The sequence below is a fragment of the Heptranchias perlo genome, chromosome 27 (assembly GCF_035084215.1).
Source record: "Heptranchias perlo isolate sHepPer1 chromosome 27, sHepPer1.hap1, whole genome shotgun sequence".
Classification (NCBI taxonomy): Eukaryota; Metazoa; Chordata; class Chondrichthyes; order Hexanchiformes; family Hexanchidae; genus Heptranchias; species Heptranchias perlo.
In genome coordinates, this window is record NC_090351.1 from 28418866 (window position 1) to 28424876 (window position 6011).

Here is a 6011-nt window from a genome sequence, read left to right on the forward strand (position 1 = left end):
ATGGGGGCCGGCGTAGCTGCAGTCATAACCTCCTCGGAGGGCGAACAGCATCACCAGCCCCACCAGCCTCGCCATTCACGCCGTCCACCTCTGACACGTGGAGCTCCACAACAGAGTGCTGTGACACATCCACCTGTACAGCAGGAGGGAGGGCAACTGCAGACAGAGATGCGTCGCAGAGGGCACTACCCTCGCCACACGTTCCACAGACCGAGGCTCAGCCTCCTGGACCTCTCTGAGCAGCAGTGCACACGGAGGCTCAGAGTCAATCGACATGTAGCCGTGGACATCTGCAGCCTCTTTCATACCGAGCTGCTCCTGGCTGGCCCGTGCACCATCTTCCTACCTGTTGCTGTCAAAGTCACCACTGCCCTCCCGAACTTCTGCTCCACAGCCTTCCAGGCTGCAACCGGGGACATCCCCGATGTCTCTCAGTCGTCTGCGCAGAAGAGCCCTGCAAATACACCTACACCCACTCTGCAGTGACACACTGGGTGGCATCAGTGGTGGGTCCTCATAGGGATACCCAGGAGCGGGCATTATTGCACAAACCGGACAGGATTCGCGAAGACATGGCAGTAGTGGTGCCAATATAATGTGTGATGTGAGTTGTTCTTTAATTCAATAGAAGTAAGAACCATGACAAACCCTCAAACACCCTTGTGCATCCCCTTCATGCTCACGACACGTTTGCCTTACGCTGCCTACTGCACATATGTGATGCATGCCCTGTGGCTGCAGCACAGGTGGTGGCAGGTTGAGTGAGGCTGGCCGTGAGAGAGATGCACGAGAGGGTAAGTATGGGATAGAGCCATGAGATTGTATGAGGATTGGGTTGCGTGGTAGTGGCGGAGTGAGTACTCGCGAGGTGAGTAGGTGCAGGTAAGATGAGGATGAGGTTTGAGTGGGTATGAGGGGTGATGTGACAGAGTAGTGTTGGCAGTACCGAAGGAGATGTGGGGTGGGGGCAGTGTCGTGGCAGATGGAGTGTAGGGGAAAGACTACGTGTCCTCACTGTGGCTGACCTACTGAGGTCATTGGAGCGCCTCCTGCACTGTATGCAGGTGGGCGATATGTTGGTGGCGCAGGTGACCCCCTCTGCCACCTCGAGCCAGGCCTTCTTGGTGGCAGAGGCAGGCCGCTTCCTCCCGCCCGCCGGGTGGAAGATCTCTGTCCTCCCCCTCCTCCTCACCCCATCTAATGATACCTGGGGTGAGGCACCATTAAACTGGAAGCAGCCTTCCCCCTGGGCTGCTCCATGCTGTAATTTTTGCTGTTTGTGGCAGCATCTGTCAGTGGAGGACTGCCCCTTTAAATAGAGCGCCTCCAGCTAACAGATCTTACTGCGCATGCGCAGCCCGCCCGACGCGCAGATCAGCATCGGGGAACCCGGAGGAGCAGGTAAGTGGATCCAATTAGTGCATTGCCTGCTACGATCGCGCGGGCAACCCACTAATTTCACCGGGCGCGTTTTCAACGCACCCGCTGGCCTACCCGCCGAGAACCCGCACCCCTGGTAAAATCAGGCCCAATGGGTGTAAGGTATTTATCCATTAACAAGATAAGCTAACAAATTGCTTACTATTTACAACCTATAGGGAAACAACATTGGTGAATGAGTCAATCATAAGTTTCAATTGTGCGCTTCCTAATACCTCGTTTTGGAACAACATTGACGGAGATCTAAATGCGGGATATTTGCGTTCCTTCTTTGTCAGACAACGATAAGTTTCTGAGGGTTATATAAAATGCCAAGAGAAAAATAAAAAGGGCAAAAAATGAAATGCCCAATTTCTAGATCAATGGTGCAATATTCATGCTTTTCAAACATTAACAGATCAATGATTAACTACAACAGTTCCAGGTCCGTTTGTTTAGGTGGTGCTGCATTTAAGTTTAAATTTCTGTGGCCAGAATTTAACTTTTTCTACATGCTAAAATATGATATGTTGCTTGAGACAGGACATTTTCATATTACAGCAAATGCTCACCACCCACACATGCAAGCAATGCTAGCTGTGTCAAAATGTCATGAAAGAACTTGGGAGACATTAACCAAATACTTGGAGATTATCTAAGGCACAACTGTGAAGATTTTTGATATTTAGATATATACAATAAACATGTACTGTACAGAATTTTCTTCTTTCACAATGACTGAATTTTCACTGATGCCTTGCATTACCTGAAACTATTTTCCTCCACTAATAATACACATAGTTAGTGGAGGAATAATAATACATTCTCCACTATTTCAAATTCTTCAATCTGTCACACTGGAAACATTAAAGAATATGCAGACTATTTGTGCCAAACTGATGGAAAATCTCTTGTCTATTTAATGTGAATGTTCAGCATTTATAGGAAATCATTCACAGTCTCCCTCCCTCGCTCATCTCCCACAGTCTTTGTAAAGTATTTTTGGTGATACTTTTTAATTATGTGTATTATTAGTGGAGGAAAATAGTTTCAGGTAATGCAAGGAATCAGTGGAAATTGAGTCATTGTGAAAGAAGAATATTCTGTACAGTAATGTTTATTGTATATATCTAAGTATTGAATATCTTCACAGTTGTGCCTAAGATAATCTCCAAGTATTTAGTTAATGTCTCTAAATGGTCATAAAGGGCATGAACTCTAATTATCCTAATAATCTTGTAATGGAGGAATTAAAGAGACCGTTTAAAAGGAGGATCAGGAAATGTTGGAAATAATCTGGGCAAGCAGGCTAGTTAATAATGGATTGCACCACACCAATTGGCATGGAGATTATGTTTGATTTTCAGTTCAATACCCTGTTCATAGGTCGGTTTTCAGACAGGAAACCTCAGCTTATCTGTCTCAATCAGTTCTTATCAGAACAATGACACACAAAAAGTTTGGAGTTTGATCCCAGATCTGTGTAATTTCCCCTGAAATTTTACTGTGTTCTTGCATCAGTTTAAATGCCTAGTGTTCTGACATGGAAGGTAAAAATGTAAGGACATTTATTTAGTGCCTTAGCACATCCCTCAGAAACATCCCAAAGCACTTCATGCATAATGAATTGTTTTTGAATTGCAATGAAGTGACTGACGCGCCAGTGAATGAAGACTAGAATATGGTCTCTAAATACTGGGTGTCTTCCAGTGGGGTACTCACGTCCCGACAGAGTGACCACTGGCTCAGTGGTAGCATTCCCGCCTTGGAGTCAGAAGGGTTGGTTCAGGCCCCACTCCAGACAACCCTGGCAAGAGGAGTACCGGCTCTGAATATTGAATTGATATGCAACGGGGGTACTTATGTCTAATGGGTGTGGTTTACTCTCCCTGCTCCTTCATGAAAGACAGGTGTGGCTTTTTAGCCTTGGTTTCAGTCCACCTATTAGAAGGTACTCCCAAGATATAAACCATGAGGAAGGCAACGGGAAACTACCTCAGCTACTCTTCCCTAGTAAGTGCCTCAAGAATCTCATATGTGAGACTTGAATTAGGACCTACTCTAGGGCAGAACACAATGGACGAACAAATGGAAGTTACTGTTAGGTAGGTAAATATGGCAGCTATTTTGTGCACAGTGAAATCCTAGAAAGAGCAATTAGATCATTACTCCAGTTTTTTTAGTGCATCTGCAGTGTAGACAATTACTCTAGTGTGCAAATTCTAGGAAATTATGAAGTGACCTACGTCATTAGTGGCGCCATCCCATAATTTCCTGGGACCTCTGTACCACCCCACGGTTTCCCTCACTGAAACAGTGATCAGTTAATTATAATCGCTCCGCCCCTCCATTGAAATCAATGATGATCGCGGATTTGCTGAATTAATGCTGCTTTGATCGCTGCTGCCACTTAGCTGGTGGCTAGGCAGTGATGTGATTTGTTGTTTTAAACATATTTCCAATGCTCGCATTAATTATTTATCATCAGCATCTGTAATAGCAGTTGGGTGGGAAATTTTGCACCTGCGGCTAGAAAAACTGGCTCCGTGTGTGCTCAAAGGAGCAATGTTTGATTTATCGAATGTTTGTACTTGATCTTGCATGTCTTTGCAGCAGAGCATGCTTCTTCTGTATCATCAAAGAGACATCTTGCTCGGACCTCTGAAGTTTGAAAATCCTGACCATCATCCTCCTCTCCTGAGGTGCAGTTTGCTGCCCTGGGGCCGTATATGTTACTGGGACGATTTGCTTCTGTAAGATCTCCTTAAACATAACTAGGACCATTTTATGTAAATATATGGAAGTTTAACCATCCCTCTTCCCTGTTTAAGATTGGGTACTTTTTTGTTTGGTTGTGAAGACCTGTATTTTGAGTTGTATATAACAGTGGACCACCAAGCGGTAAAGTTATTTTTTGTGGCAATAGTAATTTTAATGTTCCTCATTTTTTACTTTTAATGAGTTCATCTGGAAGTGTATGGGTCAAATTTTGGAAACATATTCATAGTTTGTTTAAGTGGATAAATAAAGCAATATTGTTCAAGTGATCAGAAATCGGAATTGATTTCATTTACCATTGGCTGCGCCGTTTATGATTCATCGCTATGCTGAGTCCTATTCTAATTGGGAAACCAACTCATTTTGGCGTAAAACTGCCACTAAATTTGGGGCGCACAAATGTCTAACTTACCAATATCACTGTTGCAGGAACTTCTGGCCCATAGTTCCTTTAGTAAGTTACAGTCACTACGTATCACAGAGGATCAAGAAAAAAGTTCCTTTATTGTGACAGCACTAGATGATTGCATTCCACTTCCTGAGGATACGAGTAGACTTTATTGAGTCATTAAACAGCAATTTTTTTTATTATGTGACTAAATTTTCTGACATCACATCTGGGATTCTTGCCCAAATGTACGTTTAATTGCCAGTCATCAGTACATTCGTGCGTGTGGATCTAGCAACATTAACGTTCTATGTCTCAGTCATTAAACTGCTTTAGTCTAAATTTCAGTTCAACAATGTGAATTGTATATTTCACTCAAAAAAACTTATTTTCTTACTTTTCAGTTTTGAAGAAAGAAAATTCAGAATTACTACGTCTCAGTGACCTGAAACAGGCGTTAGGCCCCTGATTAGAATCGTCCAGGGGCCCAATGCCTGTTTCAGACGGGCATTCTGGGCACTTGGAAGTCACCTGGCAGCTGGCGCACTTCCGTGGGGGATTCCAGCGTGAGGGAATTGTGTCCGGGAATTGGTTCCTCCAAAGTGTATTATGCACCCAAAGCACAGGCGCTTTGGGGACCAATTTCCTTCTGATAACTGTGGAAAGCATATGTTCTACATATATTCATCTCAGCAACAGAAACACTAAACCAGAATATCTGTCTATGAAACATGGAACTAAAAGCCTGCACATAAGTGCAACAGTGCATTTGTATTGTGTTTGCATTTTGCTGCATGAGAGCTGCCCTCTGTCCTGTTTTTGACCAATTTTGAATAGGGTGCCTGAAAATGTCTAAAACGTAAACTGGACTTTTTGGGGTATATTTTCCACTGTTTGCTAATTTCTGTGGAAAAGTTGACGCAAGTGGATTTCCCAGCTTTATAATCACATTTCCTTTTTGCCAAAATTAGTGAACAGCTGTAAAAACATTGCCTAAAATTCAGTTTTTAAAACTTTTTTTTCACTTTGTGTTGTGTAATGTGGAGCCATTCATCATTAACGTTAAAGTTTTAAATTAATTTTCATCATCAGCCAAAAAAACCTCAAAAATCTGTCCCTGTCCTTCTCACTTCGCGATTTGGACTTTGTGCATTACAACAGAGTACACGAACTGTTGGCATAGCTCACATGCAGCCCCCAAACCCAGGCCATCCAGCCCACAAAGTTCAGGCAACTCAATCCTATTTGCACTTATAATTCCTATTTGCTGGTTTGCCCTGTTTGAATTTTATGGGCCTTGTTGGAAATGTGCTATTATTAATGCTACCAAGGGTTGTTAATCCTTCTTAATAATAACATTCACAATGATTAAGGCCTGAGTGTGACCGAATATGCAAGCTTTATTATAAACACAAGAACAATGTTC